Genomic DNA, 24,436 nt, shown 5'->3' on the forward strand with positions numbered 1-24,436 from the left:
AGATAATTTCCTAGCTAATTATCCTCATTTATTGACTCCCACTTACGCATAATGAATGATTGCCACTCAAATATAATGAACCAAATTGATTTTTCATTAATAGAAGAATTTCACAGAAAGAGAACAAAAAATAAATCGATTATTTTAGTTCTCAAATACCTGTGCAGTGTTCAAACTTTTACAGAATTATGTGATTTTATGACCTAATTAACAAAATTACTAACATTCTTAACTACATATTACTAAGCAAAAATGCATGGGAATTCGTTTCAAGTGGGCAACCTCTGTAAGTTCACATAATTGATAAATTGATATTTAAATATTAACAAACGGAACGAGAAAAGGAAAAGCAGTTTGGAGCAGTAATATTGTTTACGAATTTGGCATATTTAATTTAACATGAACGGCTTCAAAGAAAGCGAAGCTCTTCCATAAAAATAAGATTACGCGGGGAAGTCCTATTTAACACGTTCTCTGGCAAGCGGCACTTTCAAAAACGGTTTCACCTCGCGAACAAATTTTAATTAATTAGTTGTGAAATAAAAATACAAAACATATGTTTATGGGAAAGATTTAAATAATTTTTAATTGCTTTATCAATTATACGAGTTGTATTGTAGTCGGTTTTTCGGATAAAATATTTTAATACAGCGCCAACTGCGAGTATATTCGTAGTTCGCGGTTGCTTATAACAAAGATTGATTATTTTTAAAAGTTACTATAACAAAGATTATTATAAATTGCTTTATTATTTTTACAGTTCCTGTGTTATTTACTTTATAATTACTTATATGATACTTATATTAATTATAATAAATATCTCGAATTGCGCCAAATTGTTGTACCTAATCCCCAAAGCCAGATACCTTCAAAGAACTCATGAGAATACTACGAGTTTAATCATATGTTGTTGCTGTTGTCTTGTCCATATTTCATGGAACAATGGTTACCAGAACCTGCTCCGAAGAGTGGTTGGACTTCTATTTTCCGCCCCCAGATTTGAGGGAGAGTACCCCGGTGGGGGGGAACCGGGTGTCTCCCAACCTTTTCCCCTTTCTATGCATTTACAAACATCCATGACTTACCCAGGATTCGAATCCGGGCCTTTTGGTACCGCAGTAGGGTCCCCTAACCACTTCACCGTCTGGGCAACGTATGATCGTATGTAACGTAGGTAAAACAAAAACGTTCTACGAATTATCTCTTAGCTAGTGCCTAAACACAAAATTCCACCTACGAGATAACTCGTGGTTGGCAGCGAACCTGTTAATATTGAGGTAAATGGTTGTCTTGTTAAATGGGAAAGTTATCGCCAAACTGGTGATAATTTTGGCAACCATTTGGCGAGAAATCGCCCGCAGTCGTCAAACTTGGCGACCATTTGGCAACATTTGGGCCTGATCCCAACGTAATTGTGATTGGTACTGTAATTGAATAACGAAAATTGATCCTTATACGTAACTGTAACAGTATCTGCCATTATATGTAAATTTAACCTTATACGCCTTCTAGAAATTTCGAGAAATGGAAGGTACTAGAGATTTCTTGGCGGGCTAAGAGGAAACTATGTAAGACCGGAGAGAAAATTAGTTTCAGTTCTTAGTTCAGAGTTGTTCAGAGTATTGAGAGATCTCCGTGCGAACTTCGCCTTTTAGATGCCCTTTGCGTTACGTCGTGGTTAAAGTTCTCAATAGTTCGAAGTGTAACTATTCATTGTGCTCTATGATACTGATGGGAAGCTGCACGAGTACTTTTGTGGAAAGTTTCAGAACTGCAAAGTGTTTCTTTTGGGAAAATAAATTTTATGAAGTGTACATTCCATCTACTACAAACCCGTATACGTACTTCAAAAATAAAATATCTAATGTGTACACCACATGACTTCCTTGTACGGAATATTAAATTTATATGCAATTTTTCTTGCATTTCATTTAAACTTATTGAATTGAATTAAATCTACTTCGTCGATAGCGCATAGCGCATAAACCATAATAGAATAAATGCACTCTTTTAAAATTCACTATATTTGTTTACCATAGCGACACTCTGGCGCTAGGTTCACTTAACAGAGTTACATTTCGTTCATATTGTAACTCAGAATACACAAGGTTTATATCATGTGAAGAACTTTATAATCATTGCCACATATTCTATTCAAATACTATAATAAATCTAAAACGATGTATAAAAGAAATTAAGCAAACAAAACAAAAATGAAAGAGTTTTTCTCAGACGATTCAGTATTTCTCACTCAATTAATTCACAGTTCTCACTTCGCGACAATTCAAAAATACATAAAAACTCAAAATATCTATATTAAAAATTACGAAGTAAATCTTAAACACTTATTTCCTCGAAAACATTCCAGAAAGGATTAAGCATGATTTAATTCTTAATAATAAATGAAGGCGTTATCTTTGTTGTTGCGAAGCTTAGTCTCTCTAGATTGGCAACAAATCTACTATTCTGCAGTTTCAAATGTAAACAAATATGTCCGCCATGTTATTTAAAAATTAGACTTAACAGCACTTAAACAGCTTCTAAATTTTTGATTATTGTACAAATATTGCTTTGAGATTTACTAAAGGCATAAAAACCTTAACGGAAATATAAGAACATCCTAATTGGGTCATTTTTAAAGCAAAAAATGCCCAATTTACGAACATGTAAGAATAACGAAACTGAGATCACCACTGAGACGGGTAACAAAGTGGATATATACATACATATATTTATATAGGTTTAGTGCGGCCGATTGCAACCATAATACGAGGTGCACATTTACATGTTATAGCAGTGCTATGTACAAAATTTCAACGTTCTGAGGGTACTCGTTTTTGAGTTATGCGAGATACATACTTACGTGCAGACACCACGAAAAATTCCCTTCAGAAATCATTTTATATCAGTTTTATAATTTTTTTGGAGGAAAAGAGTCTTTTATTTTGTTCTCACGTACAGATGCCACTCAAATCCATCGTTAAATTGCATTGGATAGTGGTTAAAATGAATAATTTCGTTCAAATATGATGCCTGAAACGTTTCGCGATTACAAGACTTCCTTTTTACTTCGTACAAGGGAGTAGAAAACGAAACATCACTCATAATACATTATATACACAAATAGCTTAAATTACTGACGATGATAAATACAGAGCATTATTAAATTAAATTACTAAATTTACTCTTAAATTTAGATGCTGTATAAACGCTTTCGTTCATTCATCAGTGAGAGATTTTTCTCTCAAAAATATCATCAATTAAAACATACTAACGTTAATTATTCCATTTAAGTAATGAAATGCGTCTGTACTGCTTGAACAGTTCGACTTAGATTGCTTTGAAGCACGAATATTTTATGAATTAAAAGAGGTTTCTAAGTTTGTTTAATCGGATAAAACTATCGATTAATTCTCTTTAAACAGTTGCCTTAGATATCGCGCTGAGGAACTCATTTTGGTTTTGGGTAATGGTAAATATTTCCTGGAATGCGCTGTCTGCTTCATTTGTAAGAGCAACTTCATTTGTAAGAGGAAATTTAATTGCGTAGCAATCTCACAAAATGCCAAACTTTGAGGAATGGATTTAAATGAACAAATCTAGGAAAAATATTTCTGAACGTTTCGAATTCCTTGGGATGGAATTCAAAGTCTTAGATAGTTCCTGATGCTCATAATTAAGGTTACTGTTGTGCTAATTCTTTCTAACTCAACTAAAAATTAAGCTAGAGAAAAAATACAATAGTTGTTAGATTTGCTAAATTTAAAAATTCTTTATTTACATAGAATTAAGGAAGACGATACCCCCATTCTTTTATTGTTTAAAAATCCTAGTAAATTAAATTAACCTGAATTAAAATTAGACAAAAAATGCAAACATGAATTTTGAATAAAACTCGAGGGAGTTTTATTAACTCATAATGTTGTGTAATAACAGTGTGTTTTTAGGATATGGTTTTGTTATGGCAAATTAACAAATTATGAATGGCAGAGCACACCATATGAATATGGCAAAGCTACTTGCCGGAGGGAAGGAATGATTTTGTAAAGGACTGTCTATGAGAATATTATAATATTGCAATTTTGTTCACTTAGTGAAATCATATGTGAAAATGTTGTGTTTTTCAGTATGATGTAACATAGAAATCTAAAGAGACGGTACTCTACCGTAGAAATAATTTCGCTATTTTGGCGAGAAATCACCAAACGCCGCCAAACTTTGTAACTAGTTTGGTTCGATCCCTGTATTATTATAATAAGTATTGTAATTGAATAACAGTAATCGATTGCATACACAAATGTGACCCCGCCCAGCCTCATATGCCTTCCAGTGATTTCGAGAAGTACCAAACATTTCTCAGCTACCGGATGAAAATTGCACAAGGCCAGAAAGAGTATCTGTTGTTAGTCGTTAGTTCAGCGTAAGTTCGGAGTACTGAGCTACCTCCGGTTAAGCTTCGCTGTTTAGATGCGCTTTGCACTGAGTTGTGTTTAACGTTCTTAGTAGTTTGAAGTGTAACTACTGATTGTAAATTCTGACACTGTGAAGTGCTGTGCGTCTATTTTTGTGGAAAGTTTCAGAAATGTGAAGTATTTATTTTGGTTAAAAAAAAAAAAATCAAGCTATCATCAATTCTGCGTGCATTCAATCTACACTGGTGTGCAAAAATTAGGGACGAGACGGTTTTTCCAATATAACTTTGTACAAAAGCTTTCCAAATCAACACATTTAATACCGTAAGATCCCCAATACGTAAAGACATGGGTAATGTAAGCAACACTTACTAAAAGAGAAATCAGAGGGATAAAAAGAAGCTTTATTGAAAAAGTAGCATGGAGCGTAATGCGACTGAAGGCCGAAACATCGCTGTGATGGGTGTCCAGCAAGAAACATCCGGTCTTTAATAGGGGATATGATCTCCCCTGACTGCAAGGCAGGTTTCACAGCGTCTGCCCATGCTGAGAATGAGGGTGTCAATGAGTTGTTCAGGCATTGCTGCCCATTCGTCTTGCAGCGCGAATCGAAGCTCCGTAATCGTTACTGGTGGTAAGGTACGAGCTGCCAAGCGTCTGCCTAGAAAATCCCATACATGCTCGATGGGATTGAGATCCGGAGATCGTGCCAGCCAATGCATACGTTCAATATCCTCACTCTCTAAGAGCTGTTCGGCAGCTACTGTGCGATGACATGGTGCATGAAAAGGAACTGCGGACCCATAGCGCCTCTAAAAAGACGCACATATGGAAGAAGAATCTCGTTACAATAACGGGTCCCGTCGACTGAACCTGCGTCGAAGATGTGAAGGTCTGTACGACTACCAAGCATGATGCCTCCCCAAACGAGAACACCGCCACCTCCATACCTGTCCCTTTCAATGATGTTCGAGGGATTATTGCCGCTTCCCCACTCTCTCCAGATGAGTATGCGATGAGAATCGCTACTCAGACTGAATCTGCTCTCATCTGTAAAGAGTACTCGTCCCCATTCATTGTCTCTCGAATTCCGGTGTTCCCGGCACCACAGAGAACGCCTTCTCCGATGGGCAGTCGTTAGAGGTACACACCGTACAGGGCGTCGTGCAAACAGACCACCACCGTGCAGTCTTCTGGCCACAGTAAAACGCGATATCGGTCGTCCAGTCGCCTGTGTCGTGTGTCTAGCGATTTCTCCCGCTGTCTGCCGTCTGTTTCTTCTGGCCTGTAAGGCAATATGCCGGTCATCTGCGGGTGTGGTTCCTCGTGGACGACCACTACTAAACCCCCGGATAGCTGTTCTTGTAGTTTGAAATTGTCTCCAATTGCTCACAGTCGTGAAACGATGCTGTGAGCAATTCCGAACTCTGCAGCCGCACTTGTCACACTGCGGCCTTCCTCCAACTTCCCAACGATTCGACCTCGGGTAAAAGCATCCAGATGTCATCTAACAGATTGATTATTCGCCATTTCTCGCTGAGGCAGCAACTCGGTGTGATTTTAACTGCTATACGGCGCGCAATCTCTTTGCCAGAAATATTGATTTTACACCGACTTACTTATACTACTCCGATACTCCCCTATTACGTCTACCTGCATATCTGCGCACGTCCTACCGTACATCACCTTACTTAATCCCCTGATTGGTCTTGCTGTTCGCTCTGCCTCTTCGTTCAGCTGATATGCTAATTTTTGACTTCGTCCTTAATTTTTGCACACCAGTGTATTAATACGAACTCGTACGCACGCAAGAATAGATTTTCTCGCCATCTGAGAGAAATTTAATAATGCTCTGTATTTTTATCATGCAGACTTCCTTTCGGTAAATATCTGAATCCAGTTCTTTTTAACTATATTCAGAGATCTTTAACACTCGTTTATTGGTGCGCTTCAAAGATCTAAACGCCTAATAGCGACTCTTATTATACCTAACCTAAATTGGGGCAAATTTAACGTTTATCTTGAATATTTAGATTTAGAAATCTAGAATTTTATCATCTTGTTAAAGATTGGTAAAATAAAGGATATTATTAAATTCATGTATTTAAAAAAAAAAAAAAAAAAAAAAAAAAAAAAAACCTCTGGAAACTAAAAGCTTAATGTCAGATTCCCACGTATTTTTGGAGAGCAATGGTATTACAGAATTTTCTTAGGTAAATCACTTTTTACTGTTAATGTATAGCGTCATTACGGTTTTTTTTAAGCAGAAGATGTGAAAAATGTACAATGCTCTTCTCGAGACTCGATCCTGGATCTCTCGAAAACACACCGAGTGTGCTACCGTTACACCACGAAAGCATGCTGGAAAGAGGGAGAAAATACAAGTTTTAACCCATTAACCGCGAAAACTACAAGGAAGGTTTCTTTTCTCATGAAAATAATAACAAATATTAAATTAAGCATTTATAGCATAAATTTACATTGAAAATAAAAAAAAATGCTCTTACCTGTGGAAAAAGCGAGTGTTGCGTTCGCGCAACGTCAGCAGAATAATACTACGGATGTTTAGTCAGTAGGATTGTACTCGTGTGATGTTACTTTTGAGTGGAGCGCAGGAATTCTTTTTAGCTGTATAACGTTTTATAAATCTACAAATCACTTTACTTGTAATTAATTTAATGTTAAAATATACATTGTATTTCTTTTACAAATACAGATTATTTCATTTGAAAGATTCAAGCATGAAAAGCTTGATTACGATCATGATGTAAAGCTACATTACATACTTCGCATCTATAAACAATCTGGCTATGGTACTCTTTACAACAAAGTCTTTTGTTATCAACGGACTTTACGATAAAATGTTTACCGTCTCCATGCGATGGTTTTTGAATGCTGAATTTATTAGGTCTTCCTGTTGCTGATCTATTTCTGGCTAATTCTACACTCTCAATAGGAGTTTGCAAAAGGAATAATGCATTCTTGTGTCTGAAATCTAAAAGAGACTTTATATTTCCAGTAGTAAAAAGTGGCGATATTTAGTAAGTTTAGATACGGTCTCACCTCATATAATTTATCAGTATTGTCAATTTGACTATTGTCAAATGCAAATTCTGCTTCATATTCCTGTACTGCAAACGTGATATCCATTCTTGTACAACAGGAACAGAAATGTCCTTATCAAAAGACCAATACATTTTTTTCTTGAGGTAAAGAATATGATATCCTGTAAGCAATAATATTCCAATAAATCTTCTCATATCGGCTTCAGATGCAATAAATTCTGGGCCTTCTTTGTCATCTTTTTTTTTTTTTTTTTTTTTTTTTTTTCTGAGCGTATATATTTGTCTGTTCAAAGAGAACAGAGTAAATGTCTAAACCAAAAAGAAAATTCAAAATCTGTGCACTAGTTTTACCTTGTGTTTTGCCTTTTATAATTTCTCTTCTATCTATTTCTTCATGTTCTTCCTGAGACATAATTAACAGTTCCTTTTTTATCCACTTCAAGATTTCAGTCTTCTGCTTTGTAAACTTTCTAGTATGACTATAAATTCTTTTAGAAGGCTGAAACTTACTTCTTACGTGAATTTCAACTTCCCCAGCAGTATCATTTGGTAAAATATCATTATCATTATTTAAAACATTGTCATTCCTTTCTTCTTCGTCACTAGTTTCTGCAATTTCTGGGGAAACAACAGCAATATCAGTTTCATTCTGGTCATTATTAACATTATCATTTTCTGTTTCTTCATCAAAAAATCTTTGAAGGGCTTCTTTTAATGTAAGATACCTCGTTCTAGGCATTTTTAAACAACCAGAACATGAACCAGAACATCGAAAGGAATGAGTGAAAAAGGAGATTGACTACCCGTTTCCTGCTGGCGTTGCGTCAGCGCAACACTTGTTTTCCCTTGCTTCCTAACACAAATATAAACATCTGACTAATGTAATGTTCTGATAAACGGTGACCTTGACTAAAAATAGATCACTCATAAAGACGGCGATTCTTTCGTTAAATATTTTCAGCAAAAATACCCGTTCGAAAATTTTGTTTAAATTTTGCTTAAAATACGAGATTAATTATTATAAACAAAATGATTGTTGAAGGCAAATATTGTTTTACAGAAATAATCTTCATAATATTCCCTACACAAAATCACCTGCTGGTATAAAATATCTTAGGTAGTTACATTTATTTACGCATTTATTTTGACCGTTGCGTCAACGCAACACCAGCGGCTAATGGGTTAAAGGGCGCCTGGGATTAGAGGACCAATTCCCCAAATCCACGTGGTGACGAATCATGGTCCACCAGCTTTCAGTTCGAGCGCCACTGTAGAGTCATATTTTTTTCATGCGGGAGCTGTAAAAAATGTGTAATGACCTCTCCTAGGCTCGATCCTGGATCTTTCGAATACGCGACGAGTGTGCTACCGTTACACCACGAAGGCATGTTGGGAAAAAGGAGAAAATACTTTACGAATGAGTTTGCCTGTGTTTAGGTAGTCAATACGGAATACTTTGATTTGAGATATATCTCAGTGTGTTTACAAATTCTAATTCCATTAGTGATCACATCTTCAAAAACAAATACTTAAATAAATCACATTTTAGGGAATATACAAGTTTTGCAATTTTATTTTAATGGCAAATAATGGGATATGTCTAACTCTAGCGCAGAGAATGCTACAATCCTCAGGGATGCATTCACGTTACGAACAATCCTTGCTTCCGAAACCTAATATCATCATTAAATAAGTAAATTCAAATAATTCAAATAAAAATAAGAATATTCAGTATTAAATTATCGATTTGTAATTTCAAATATTTGCTTCAAGATCAAGGGGGTGATATGATATGCATCACATTGGCTGCATCAGGAAAGTCGGCAGTAGCTTCGTGTCCTAAAGGTTGTGATAATGGTGGCGTATTACCAAGTTCAGCCAGCACTTCCCAAATAAACCATTGTTATCAAGGTCTCCGTTGTGTACAACTGCTCATGCGGGAGCAATTTATAGAAGTGAAGGGAATGTAGAATAGTGATAACATCTAGACAGAAATTTCTCTTCGGAATTGTACGTGACAAACAGTCACGGTATTTAATTGGAGTTAATCCATCATTTGGAGACAAATCTGAACTGCAATTTAACGGTTAAACTTGGTCGAATATTCAAAGGCAGATGAGAGAAGTAGTCTTCTGCATGTGCATGGTACTATACTGCAGCTGAGGAAATTTAAAATGTTTAACGTTCTGCAACAAATTGATTTTGGAAAGCGAAGATAAATTTTAAATTAGGCTGCAATTTTTAATGTGCTGATTTGAAATTGATTGCAGGGTTTTATCAAGTTAAAAATCATCCATTGACAGCAAAACATTTACTTTTTTTTTCGTTTATTTATAGAAGATACACCAAAACTGCAGACGTATTTCAAAGATAAATATAAATTAATTCAATTTGAGCATTAGTTTTTTTCCACCAGATTCTATTTTTATCCATATTCCAATTACATTATTTTGCAGAAATCCGTTTTGAAGAACAAGAAATAACATTAGAAACAAGAATGAACTTTTAGAGGCATTAAGTTATTTTTTGATGCTGAAGAAATGAAAAATGATCATTGCCCTCGTCGGGATTCGAGCTTGGACCTCTCAAATACGCGCCGAGTGTGATAACCATTACATTACGAAGACATGCAGATAGGAGAGAGAAAATACCTTATTGTATTTACCTTATCAGGTATTCCTCCCGCCTTCCTAGCGTGCCTTCGTGGTGTAGTGGTCAGCACACTGAGCTGGTATCTCAGAGGTCCGTGGTTCGATCCCCGGCGAAGGCGTTTGCTGAATTTTCATCTTGCCTGCTTTCAAATTATCTAATAGCTCTACAGTGGCGCCCGAGCTTAAAAAAAGGGTGGTATATGATGATTCTCCCCACCCAGGATTTGGCGATTGGGTCTCCTAAAAACCTCAGTCGCCGTTTAAAAGGGGGAGTATATAAGGTATTCCTCCCGCCTTCCTAGCGTGCCTCCGTGGTGTAGTGGTCAGCACACTGAGCCGGTATTTCAGAGATCCGTGGTTCGATTCCCGGCGAAGGCAGTTGCTAATTTTTCAATCTCTTTTGCTCAGAAATAAACCTAATGTCTTTACAAAGCTTGGTGTATTTTTTCAGAAATATTAATATTTACATTAATATCATGAAGGCAAGTGAGTGATATTAAGCATTTTCTTTTCACTTGCCTTTGTGGAGTAACTTAAAGCACACGCGACGCATACTAAGAGAGGTCCAGGTTTCGAGACTCGGCGAGGGCACTGCACATATTTCACGTCTCCTGCTTCAAACAACGTAATACGTCTACAGTGGCGCCCGAACTAAAATATAGTGGATAATAATTTGTTATAACCAGGATTTATCGCGCGAGTCCCCTGATCCTCAAAAGTTCCTTGAAACGTAACATAATTTAGTCATGTGAGCTGGTGTACAAACATCGAGTGACAAAGATAGATCTCTTAAGAGGACTCATACACCTTAAACCCCTAATGATCTTCGAATATGTGACTGTTGCAAGAATTGGGATATTTTATTTTAAGAGCAATTACTTCCAACTTTTTACAGCTGACTACATTTTATAGCTGCTTTGGAAACTAGTAACCAGAAAGTTTGTGTTGCCACAAATATTTTTGTACTTTAATCCTCTTTGTGACAAAATATTTCTCCATGTTTCCACCTTGCGCGCATGATATTTTAAAAATGGCTAATGGTACATACTTGAAAATGGATGGAATTCTTTATATGGGCACTATTTTCTAACTGAACCAACAATCTGAGGAATATTTTAATATTGAAAAATTTTATGGACGAAAACATTAGAAATTTTGTTAATAAAATACATTTTATAAACTCAACTCAAAATAAAATAAAAATTGAACATGAAATTTTTAGAATTTTAGGTTCACAGTAGTTTCCAAATGTTATAAAAGCTATATATTAAATATGGAATTAAATTATGAAACAAAATGCTTTAAACTGTGCGCGCAAGTTGACGGAAAATGTTGTCACAAAGCGGATTAAATTATAAAAATATTTGTGGCGACACAAACTCTCTGATGACTATTTCAGAAAGCAGCTATATTATGTAGTCAGCTGTAAAAAGTTGGTAGTAATTGCTTTTAAAATAAATAAGTTATCCCAATTCTTGCAACAGTCACCCATTCAAACATCTTATGGGTTTTAAGGTGTATGAGTCCCCTTAACTTGTTCGTTCTTTATTCTTCATTCAACAACTGTAGTGTACATAAGCTTATCCCATGTCTCTAAACTATAAGAATAATATTTTCGAAAAAATACACAATTAAAATGTTTTCGGAGGCCACATGAAATTGCTTTCAGGGCCGCGAGTTTGAGGCCACTAATCTAAGTAAACATTTCTCACCCTTTCGTAAACAAATAGATCGGTAAATGAAGAACTAATTTTAGCTAAATTTAAAAAGTGCACAGCATGACATTATCATTTTGATCGGTAGTCCAACTTATTGCAGTTGAGGATGAAAATGTTTCAAGCGATATATAAAACTTTAATAATTCAAATTAAACATAATGCACTTAAATCCCAATGATCTGAGATTTTGTTTAAAATATTACCAAGAAAACATTGCTGCAAACTAAAAACAATAACGCTGAAAACTTAAACTACACCAGTTAGATTTTCGCAAAGCAAGTTCATAAATCTTGCAAAAAGCGCAGCATTAACTCATAAGGTATTTGATGATGATTCTTCCCACCCAGGATTAGGTCTCCTAAAATCCCCAGTCACCCTTTATAAGGGGGAGTATATAAGGTATTCCTCCCGCCTTCCTAGCGTGCCTTCGTGGTGTAGTTAGTGGTCAGCACACTGAGCCGGTATTTTAGAGGTCCGTGGTTCGATTCCTGGCGAAGGCAGTTGCTAATTTTTCAATCTCTCTTGTTCAGAAATAGATTTTCATCATTGCTAATTTTTCATCTCTCTGGCTTCCAAAATATCCTAATGCCTCTACAACTTTATAGCATCTTCGCCGGCCAGACGAGAAAGTGGTTAGTGACTCTGACTGTCGTACTGGAGGCCTCGGGTTCGAATCTCGAGATGGCATGGATGTAAATTATCTGTCCCTTTCCAGGAGGTAACGGTGGCCACCCGTTCGTGCCTCCATAATAAAATGACCACAGCTTTTAGCCTTAGTAGTAGTAGCCAATGCCTAAAATGGCTAATGTATGTTATTTAGAAGCAAAGAATCTTTAACACTTAAGCAGTTCTAGTTAAATTTGTTTTCTTTCTTTTATTTTGCGACAGTCAATACCTGACGGTCAATACCTAACTGATGACAAATGTAATATCTGATATAAAATATTTATTACCTTTGATGATTAGTTAGCTGAATATCCTTCGCCTAATTCGATGATAATCTGCCTAAGATTTTCTCTCTTTTACAATTTTTCTCAGTTTTAAAACTACTTCCTTCAAATTGCATTGAAGTCTCATAAGAAGTTCAGAATTCCACATATTTCGCACTTCACAGCACTTCGATTCTTCAGAAAACGTCTGTTTTCGTTTTGGTCTTTTAGACTGCTCAGAATTAATTTAGTTCTCCTTCTGCGATGTTAGACCAATAATGTTCAGGGCCGGATTTAGACTTAATAATGCTCTAAGTTATTTAAGTTATATAGCCCTATATAAGCCCAGATGTTATATGTCAGTGCCAAATATTATTTTTGAATATCTACAGGGTTTTGGGGGGGGGCGTCTCCCAAGAAATCGGGAGCCCTAAGCTATAGCTTGTGCAGCTTATAAGTAAATCCTGCACTGATAATGGTTTATATTCCATGTTGCCTTACTCAAAAGAAATAGTTTGATGTGAAAATAAGCTTCCTCATTAGGGCTGTATTTCATTTTTATTTAACATTAAACTCAATGGATCGTCCACAGGAATCCAAACACTGTGCGCAGTACTTCAAAATGTTAACTAAAAACAATTAAGATTAATTTTGATAATATGAAGACAAATATATTTTACTTGATTATTCTAACTATATAAAATAAATCTCTTATCGATTATTTATTTCCGTTCGCGACCCATATAAGAATTAGTTCCTCATTTTATTATTAAAAGCCGTCCAGTGACCAAAGGTTTCCTAATCTTGTTGGTTTGTGCATAATGAGTAAGTTTCCTCAGGCGCAGTTTTCATTAAAGAATCATAAGTCAAAAAATTAACTACGAAATCTTTATTTAACCCTTTAACTGTCGAGTTATTTTGATGCTTTGGGTACACAAATTGTCAAATTTTTTTATTGGAAAAATAAAATGTTTAGTACAAAATAAAATATACTTAAGTAGTTAAAAATTGATATTTTGAAGTAAATGGGTAAAATTTTTAAAGTTTTGTAGCCACTGCGTATTTGCTTGAGGCGGCTGCCACTCAACATGGCAGTTGTAAAGTTCGCTTCTAGTGGAGCATTATTTTCTAAAAATGAAAGACAATTAATTATTTTCTAAAAAATAAGTAAATGAAAAAAAAATAAATAAAAGTGAATACGTATTAGTACCAGTAATTCAGTCTTATATGGTACAACTGGAAACACTTTTCCAAGCACAAACCAACTCCACAATCACTACACCAGAACCGTGTTTCCTTTCTTATCTTTTTCCCATTTTTATCCTTTTTCGAACAACACACTTTGCACTGTCTTGTAGGCTCACGTTTCACAGGAGTAAAAGGAATATAGGAAATAAAATATCTTTCAGTAAGACGGGAAATCTATTGTAGGTGGTCTGCCAACATTCTTTTGTCCAGAAGCTGCATCATCATATTTATGTAGAAGCTCTTCTACAAGTTGTATTCGAAATTCTAAAAATGTAGTACGTTTCCCAACTACATTTTTATAGAGTAAATATGAGTTCCAATGTACCTTGTCTAGTAAATGTAAAAATATCTTTTTATAATATTTTTCTGACGTTTTCGGATTGTTGGATGAAAGGATATTTCCTGATCACAGCGATCTACACCACCCATATTTAGACTGTAGTCAGAAACAATCTTCGGCTTGAGTATATCTTCATTTTTTTTTTTTTTTTGAGGTTGGCCATGGAAATATCATGAATACTGCTCATCAGACACACATCTTTCATCTTCGGTTGAAGAATCTAAATCTTCTATATAACGTTTCAAAGAACTGGATGCCATTTTACAACAAAAAGATCCCGTGCACTTTGAACCAAAGAACTTATAATCTCTAACCTTTGAAATCTTCAGTAAAGTGCTGTCATCTATTGAATTGAGCGCACATTAACTTTTCCCGAGATAATGTCGGGTTTGACAAAGAAATGAACAAAGAAATGACAACCGGGTTTGACAAAGAAATGAAGCCGAAATAAACGTCTCCCGATATATATTCGGGTATAACAACACGATGCACTCAAAAAAAAAAAAAATAAAAATAAAAAAAAAAAAAAATAAAATAAATAAATAAATAAAAATACCCCGAGTAATACTCGGGCGTGACATTTTCGAAGACCAGTGCTGTGCCCGAGATTAACTCGGGCATGACAGTTGAAAGGTTAATAAAATAGGAGAATTTTGCTTAACTTAAGCATAACAAAAAGTAATAATCTTCACAGACATTAAAACACTGAATTATCGAAAAGGAGATAACTTACATACAAATATAAGTCATACATCTTCAAGCATACCTATTTAGGCAAATTTTGACACCGTACCTGAAAAGAGAAAGTACTAACTGATATAAGTAGCTAGGTTGAAAATTGAATATACTGCATTGCACGCGAACTTTACTTTCTCTCGCCAATATATATCTTGGCGCACGTTCGTTTCGTATGCCTTTCGAGTTTCATTATGCAAAATACCTAAATTTATGCTAACAAATCTGAGCGTGTATTGCATTTGATTTAAGTTCTTAAACTCGAATTATGCCCACCTTGCACACACACACACACACAAAAAAAAAAAAAAAAAAAAAAAAAGGCACTTTTCCGTTCTACTAGATAACGTAATTCTAGTTCTACATTCTACTAGATAACGTTCTACGTAAATAAGAGGTCTGTGGTTCGATTCCCGGCGAAAGCGTTGCTAATTTTTCATCTTTTCTGTTTCTAAAATGCCTGTTTCTACAGTGGCGCCCGAACTAAAAGGGCACTAGATGATGATTCTCTTCACCCAGGATTTGGCGATTGGGTTTTCTAAAAGCACCAGTCGCCCTTTAAAAGGGGGAGTATATAATATATTTCTTCCGCCTTCTTGGCATGCCTTCGTGGTGTGGTGGTATGCACGCTCAGCGCGTAATTGAAAGGTCCGTGGTTCGATTCACGGTGAAGGCGTTGCATATATTTCATCTTTCCGGCCTCAAAATAACATAATATGTTTCTACAGACTGACGAAATTTATCTTGCAATTTTCATGTCTCGAAAGCGCGACTTAGGATGTATATTAGAATTATGTATAGTATTGTTCTAACATAGGTATTCTGACACCTAATCAGACATTTTTTTCAATGACATATCAATTTTTTCCCATATTTCGATTCTACTATTCAAATTATACAAAAGTACGAAGTTTCGTAAAAATCGCACGAGTAGTTTAAAAACAAAAAATAGTTCTCAAAATTTTAGCTCCTCAGTATTAACAGAATTTAGTTTATATTTATTATCTCTTTTTCTATTAAACTTGTTTGATTTCTTCTTTCACATTTCAAAATTTGGCTTCAATCCAAATAAAATTCGGATCTATTTTCTGATTTGTTTTAAAAATTTGTGTTTTAGTACGCTTTATAAATTTCTCGAAAAACATTTTTGAATCACAATCTAACAGATATTTGCTTTCATCTTAAAGTAGATTTATTTCTAGGCATACCTGTAAGAAATTAGAGTTGTTATACAAAATTTCCGAAGATATAAGCCAATTTATATATTGGCGCGTTTTGAAATTTATTATATTTTGTAGTAAGCGATAATTACTCTAACTGTACTTTACGCATTTCGTTAAAATTACTTGAAAGTACGAATGACGTGCATTTTTTTTCCGGTCGTGCACAATGAAAAAAGGAAAAGTAAAATAGGTTGCTATAAATTAAGAATTTCACTAAGTAAATTATTCTTGGCGTAAACTGCAAAAAATGCGCCAAGATAAATTTTTTAATTTCTCGGTAAGTTTTCCACCAAATTTCACAAAATTTAATATTTGGGCATAATTTGAGTCATTTAATCGAAATATAAGAATTAAATCGGCATGCCGTTTCAAAAAAATCCAATTTTGTGTCAAAATACCTATGTTAGAACAATGCTATATATAAATATAATATATATCCTAAGTAGCGCTTTGGACACGTTAAAAATACAAGTTAAATGTCGTCGATCTGCCCAATAGAACGGAAGATGTAAGATGTCCCTTTTGTTTTTTTTTGGGGGGGGAGGCAAGATGTACCTACAAGTCTTGTTTCAAGAGAGTCTTAGGTGTAACACTCAGTATATTTGATCGACAGGGCTATCTTTTAAGCATTTAATTCAAATTTTTAGTTTTGAAATAAATGCAATGTGTTCTATAGAACCAATGATTATCCTTTTTTCTTTAAAATATTGTCCTGGCAATTACACAATGTTAAATGAATTCTTACCAAATTTGCTAAATGAGAACTGAAAATTCAGTATCGCCAATTTAACTGATTACAAAGAACATCTCTGCATTAAAATTTAGTATTCTAGCAATATTTATCTTCTTTTAATAAATTTAATGCCTAGATAAACATTTCCAAAGCAACTGTTTTCTTATCTCAATGAGTTTGTAGTATTATACTTCAGAAGCCGCTATTAAAAATTTCGGTTTACCTCTAATAACATACTTGACAACTACATATTAAGTACATCTCACGAGGTTTAAAACTGTATTAGTGCAGGTTAATATACATGCAGTTATTATTGGCAATTGGTAGCATTCCCAAAATAACATAGCTCAGATGCGAACCTGTCATCCAAATCCTTTCATAAGAATATTAATTAATGTTACCAAAAAAAAAAAAAAAGAAAGCCAGTCCTTCAGCACAGTGCCGCAAAAATCCTCCACTGATCTTCGTAATGCTCATCGGAATAAATTTAAGTCAATAAATATTCATTCCGATTACTTCCCTCGGGGCTTAAGGAGCACATTTGTTTCCATTAGAGGCAAGACAGTATCCCAAACACACCATCTTTGTCAGGAGGGTTGAAGGGAAGACCTTAATCCATTTAGGAATTCAGAACTTTTTCCTACCATTTTTCCTTTTAAAGCCGCTAATTCGGTTTATTTTTTTGTATTGATTAATTGGCAGTGCCAGTTTAATGGGATGTAGAAGCGATGTGTCATTCTTAAAGCTCAGAGCACTTTTAAATGGCAGAGATTTTTGACTGTGAGTAATCAGATAGTCAAGAAAATTCGCTTAAACTCATATTAGCTGCAAATTAGAATTTTGAATCGCGTATTCATCTTAAACGTTTATGCAGTGGCATTGGGCGTTGAAAAACATTTTGTTCTTATTGTTGCAGGTGTGTTTTATGAAGATAACTGTTAAATATACGACTACATGTTCCTAAATCCGTTTTAAGGTTAAATAAATTGACTTTACAAAAGACCAGTGTCCGTAATCCTGAAAACTCTACCATGTCCTTCTTGGTATACGAACCACACATCTTTCAACTGCTAACCATTGTTCACTGAATTTGCTAACCCTTTATAGTAACAGTTAATGCACAAAGGATTCGATAATTTTTCCCATTTCTCACTTCTTAAAGCATGAGGGGGTACAGGATTCAAATCTACTGGACAAAATCTCGGTGGTATTTTTATCGATCCCTTTTTTAGTTGGGAGCCCCACCTGAAGAGACATTAGTCGAAGCAGAAAATGTGAAAAATGAACTGTGCATTCGCTTTGGATTTTTCGATTTGTTTACCATTTGTAACTGGAAAGCATACGTGAAAGAATCGATAATTCCATATAGTGCAATTACAAAAATATTTAACCTGAACATTTTACGATCTTTTCTAATGCATATTTGTTCTTTGTGCTTAGTCTGTATGCCTGGATTTCTTTTATTAATGGCGAGCTTCCGCCTTAAGTTGCAATTACATATGTTTCCGCTACGCGGGACTGGATACCGAAAGGGACAATGCTCAGAACACGCACATTTCAGGAAACATACGTAGCTAGTTTACCATTTTGACTTACTAAACAGACTTGAACGCCAAATAGTAATCGATTATCGCTCAGATTGGGATTCCGGGATCCTCCAGAAGCAGAACTTTCGTCTGATTGGTTGATCTCTACCCGGGAGAGAGCAGCATTTTCGGCGAGGTTTAAGGGGACTCATACACCTTAAAATTCATAAGTTCTTCGAATATGTGACTGTTGCAAGAATCGGGATAACTTATTTATTTTAAAAGATATTACTTCCAACTTTTTACACCTGACTACATAATATAGCTTCTTTCTGAAATAGTAATCAGAAAGTTTGTGTTGCCACAAATATTTTTATAATTTAATCCGCTTTGTGACAAGATTTTTCGTCAAGTTTCCACCTTGCGCGCACAATTTAAAACATTCTGTTGCATAATTTAATTCCCTATTTAATATATAGCTTTTATAACATTTGGAAAATACTGTGAACCTAAAATTCTAATAATGTCGTGTTAAATTTTTATTTTATTTGGAGTTGAGTTTATAAAATGTATTTTATTAAAAAAATCTGTAATGTTTTCGTGCATAAATTTTTTTAATGCTAAAATATTCACGAAATTTTTGGTTCACTTAGAAAATAGTGCCTATCTAAAGAATTCCATGAAATTTCAAGTACGTACCATTAGCCATTTTTAAAATATTATGCGCGCAATGTGGAAACATGACGAAATATTTTGTCACAAAGCGGATTAAATTACAAAAATATTTGTGGCAACACAAACTATCTAGTTACTAGGTTCTAGAGCAGCTATGTTATGTAGTCAGCTGTAAAAATGTGGAAGTAATTCTTTTAAAATAAATAAAATATCCCAATTCTTGCAACAGTCACATATTCGAAGATCGTAAGGGGTTTAAGGTGTATGAGCCCCCTTAACAAAATCCCTCGTAGCCGATATATCGTTTCCGTAGCCGATATATCGTTTCCGTAGGGACTTCGCTTCCAACGGAGCTATTTTTTCTAGGAATCCTTCAGTTTAAACCAGTACTACCAGAATCTCCTTTCTCAGAAAAGATCCGTCTAGCAGGGACCGTCGCTAGATGTGATAACCCCTTTCTGTGAGTAAAAATACAAATAAAATGCAAAAGGTGATGGGAAGCTTCTACACCAAGCATACAAGTTGTTTAAATTCAGTGGTTAGGATCAAAGTACCCAAGATACCTTGAGTATAGGCATCAGTGCGCTTTAGGATAATATAGAAAGTGACATGCTGTAGCATTTAATGCACTGTAATAAGGACGTCACCCATGCTCTTTGTCTTCAGATGAGCAGTATGGAGTCTGGGTAACTTGTAGAGGAATATTTTAGAACAAAGTGTAATATACAGGATGTTTATAGATGAATGATGGAAATTTAAAAATTAATAATAAATCGATACATTACTTTAAACGGACAAATCTTGCATCATAATGTGAGAATAGTAACTTCTCACACCACGCAGTTTACCAGCATCACAAATTTTAATCGTAATCGCGGAACTGCACCGGTCAGACTGGTTTCTTCCTTTCTTCGCCCGTGACCTTCCGGCTGTCGCTTGGCAATTAGCGAGACCGCACGATGTGCGGGGCTCTGCCCCTGCATGTCGCGCTAATGGAGTTTCATCGTTTCTGATATTTTCACATGGAGTGTCGTCATATTTTTGCATAAAAAGAAGCAGAACTAAAGGTTGCGATTTATTTAGATGAAAATGCTCAGTGTTAAAATCCATCTGCCACGATACCGTTCTACGACATCTCAAACAGATTATCTATAGGTGTTCGACTCCAGAATGTGCATTACCAGCGATGTGTGACCACGTGATTATTTTAAGTGTGTTAAAGAATATGAAAGTGAAAAAAAAAAGATCTTACACATGTACAACAATATTATGGGTACTGCACGAAATTAATACGAGAAATTTGCGACTGCATATATATGTTCGATGAGACAGGATTGTAATTTATCTCCGAATAATCACTTTTCGGCATTAGCCCACATTTCCATTTTAATTTATCACGTTTTGTGTTCTAAGTTATGATATTTCGATATTTTATATGTGAGATTAGAAAAAGAAATTTGTCTCCGCAAGTCTCATGCATGTGGGTTATGGGGTAAGTCAAATATTTAATTATTCTTGTCACTAGGGTTTAATTTGCAATGTACTACCACTAAGATTTCAAGCCAGTAAATATTGGGCACATGTAAATTTAATTAAGGATTTCTAGATAGATATTTGGTTAGATTGCCACATTACAACGCCTCCTAGTAGTGCACACCACTACACATAAGTAGTGACAACTGTCTAAGTTTTTGAAGCATAAATCACAATCCTTCAATATATACACCCGTGGTCACTCGACTACACGTAATCAAATCCTTCCCATACTCAGTGTAGCATGTCCGCCGTAACAGTGTGCAGTGCATGCTGTATCCGACCAGAAACTTCCTCAAGGAATACAGGTGTTGGAGGTACAGAAACTCGGTCTTTAACAAACCCCCAAAGAACGAAATCGCATGGTGTTAAATCTTCTGAACGGCGGGTGCGCAGGACAGAAGGCTGTTGTCTACTGTTGCAGTGCGTCCAATCCAGCGTTGGTGAAGAACACGATTACGAAGCTCTCGCACCATTCTGTAAAAATGGGCGAAGCAAGTTCAATTACAAAATGTAATCATCATAATTGGTGTTCAGTTAGGATAACAACCAGGTTCCCAACGGTGTCCGCCGATAACATCGCGGACGAAAACGTCGAGGAGAAAACAACGCAAGGCGAAAACGTCGTGCTACAAAACATCGTGGGAGAAAACATCGCAAAGAGAAAACATCGCAGTTCTAAAACATCGCGGTACAAAATATCGTCGTTGAAAATAAAGCGGTTCAAAAACTTCGCAGTTTTAAAAACATCGTCGTCGAAAATATGCGGTAAAAAATAAAGTATCTACAAATCATCGCATGAGGATAACATCGCAGACATGCTTTTTTCAGGTTTTAATAATTGTAAATGGGTATTCCCATAACGATGTGTGAGCGCAAGATGTAAAGAAGGATAATTTTTGACTTTCACAGTTTTTTATTAACTAATAAATTTTTGCTGAAAAAGTAAGAAGGAAACTTAAGCATAGAAAATTAAATGCAACTTTTAGATTATACTTTTCGTGAAAAATTACCAGTAAAACTTTATAAAAGAATGATTTATTAATGGTCCTTGTTAGTTAACTATGTCGGTTTAAAGTGCTATAAGTTGCATTAATTTTCTGTGCTTAAGTTTCTTTTTTATTTTCTCAGCAAAAATTTATTGATTAATAAAAAATATGAAAGTAAAAATTATCCTTCTTTCGATCTTGCGCTCACAAATCATTACGGGAATATCCGTTTATAGTTTTTAAAGCCTGAAAAAAGCATGTTTGCGATGTTATCGTCATGCGATGATTTGTAGATACTTTGTTTTTTACCACGATATTTTCGACGACGATGATTTTAAACTGCGAAGTTTTTGAACCGTTTATTTTCGATGACGATGTTTTGTACCACGATGTTTTAGAACGGCGATGTTTTCTCTTTGCGATGTTTTCTCCCACGATGTTTTGTAGCACGACGTTTTCGCCTTGCGTTGTTTTCTCCGCGACGTTTTCGTCCGCGATGTTTTTGCCGCGATGTTTTCGGCTGTAACCGTTCCCAACATATCTAGAAATGTTTCACCAGTCCAAGTTCCTTATTCGAAGAAAAATGGGCCGTACACGATCTCGTGGGACACCGTACAGAAAACGTACACGAAACTCAAGCAGCACTCAAACCACAGATCCGGTATCTCAAAACAGAGAATAAAGAGAGCCATTTCCTGTTGCAGCGCCATCTTGGAAACTGGCACTGCGGTTGCGCAGTAAACACGATAAGCAGACAGCAAGTAGCACATGAAAAACTCGGACAGTTGCCTATGCTTAAAGTGTAACATACAACAAATACAGAGGCTCGGACAAGCGGATGGGTGAATATCCCCGGAGGGGCGCTTTTGGTCAGTGGGACCGTCCTCGAGATACACAGGGCGCTGGGTTTCGGCGCCCCGTGCGAGACCCTCAAGTTCGACTATAGATACTGGTGGACGTGGCGCTACACCAATTAACCATATGGTAAAGGGGTGGTGCCCACGTCCTCCGTCGCATGTCGCATGCTTAAAGTGTAGTAGGTTTTTAAACGAGTAAGGTAATACATATATTTATTGTTAATATTTAACACCGCACTATTCATTTATAAACACCTTATTAAAACTGATGAGATACTGAAACAATGCATGTATTATTTACGATTTTTTCCAAGTTTTATTTACAAATAAGAGAGATTTCAAGAAAGAACTTCTAGCTACGTTTTCGCATTCATTTTTGCCAAGTTGCTAATTCTCGTTATATAATCTAAATCTCTAAGTATTACTTCGCAATCTGGTAGGATAAAGGCATCGTAAGTTGCTAATAAATAGGTCACACTAAAGGCAGAAATAAAGTCAGTCAACTGCAATAAATATGTAATGCGTACTTTTTGAAATTTCTAAATTAATTCGAATCTTCTTAATAAGAAAAGGAAAGTAGAAAGGAGAGATTTGCTAAAATTTATAAGCTAATAAAATTCTGAATTCTTTTAGGAGTGAATAAAATTTAAATCATTAAAACAACTGTAGTTTTATCCCCCTCATACATAGCAGAATAATAAATAAATATTTGTATATGTTCTTGCTTTCCTTTCTACATGCCTTCGTGGTGTAATAGTTAGCACACTCGGCGATTATTCCACAGGTTCAGGTTCGAGTTCCGTTGAGGGCATTGCTCATTTTTCAAGTCTCCTTCTTTAAATTAACCTAATTGCTCTATTGTGGCGCTCTAACTAAAAGCTATAATAGTGTTATAGTAGTAATTATATACAGTTTTTGATGCAAAAATAAATTGACATTAAATATTGTTAGACTAATTACATATATAAACTTTTATTATATATGCAGTTAGATTTCTTTATTTTTCGAATATTAATTCTTTTTAAATTTAACATTACCAAAACATGAATATATATATATATACATAACGTCTGGTACTGTAGATTGGAATAAAAAAATAGAGGTATTCAACTTGCTGTCATAGAAGTCCCGTACTACAGCTAATCATTTTTCAGTTATGTGAAATATAGACATACATACGTACGTACAGATGTCACAAAAAATTCCTTTTGAATTCATTTTACAATCAGTTTTAGGAAAAGGTTTCTTTCTGTTCGTACGTAGAGGCGCAATGCAAAAATTAGTCACAATGGGTATTTCCGTTGAAATGTAATAGCCGAAATTCTTCGCGATTACAATACTCCCTTTACTTCGTATATGGGGGGAGGACCTTTTTGGTAGGCGTGAAATGAAACTACGAATATTAGAGTAAGAATTTCGATAGAACAAAGGTGAGGTAGCTGTTTTCCTGTTCGGTATAATACAAGGTAATTTTACAAGATTTTCTTTTCCTGATTGGAAAGCTCTGAACGCGCGATGGCACTTGACTGCTCCAAAGCTACCACTCTCTACTCCCTCTGTGTCTTCATTTGTTCCACTTCTGTAAGGCTATTGACGCCACTGGACGCGAGTGGTGGGAAGAGTGAAACCCTGCTTATATAATGACCTTGGTATAGTGATTAACGGTATCTGCTGCCATTTCATTGGGCTTACATTCTGGAGAAGATATGGATGCTCATTATCGTATATTCCAGATCTCACGCAAGTAGCATTGTTAGTCTGATCGCTTCTGCTCACCCTGGGTTACGTTTTTGCTGATGAGA

At 35.4% G+C, this 24,436-nt stretch overlaps 1 protein-coding gene and 1 non-coding gene across 2 annotated transcripts in view; both read left to right on the top strand.

The window, feature by feature from the left end:
* LOC118189558 (bone morphogenetic protein 1-like) overlaps positions 1-24,436 on the top strand; it is a 1,084,318-nt gene that overhangs the window by 505,870 nt on the left and 554,012 nt on the right. The window lies entirely within an intron of this gene.
* Positions 10,175-10,247, top strand: TRNAT-GGU (transfer RNA threonine (anticodon GGU)). The gene has a single exon. It is a non-coding gene; the product is annotated as a tRNA-Thr (tRNA).

The sequence above is a fragment of the Stegodyphus dumicola genome, chromosome 7 (assembly GCF_044657685.1).
Source record: "Stegodyphus dumicola isolate Sdum_Otavi_A_Nest chromosome 7, ASM4465768v1".
Lineage (NCBI taxonomy): Eukaryota > Metazoa > Arthropoda > Arachnida > Araneae > Eresidae > Stegodyphus > Stegodyphus dumicola.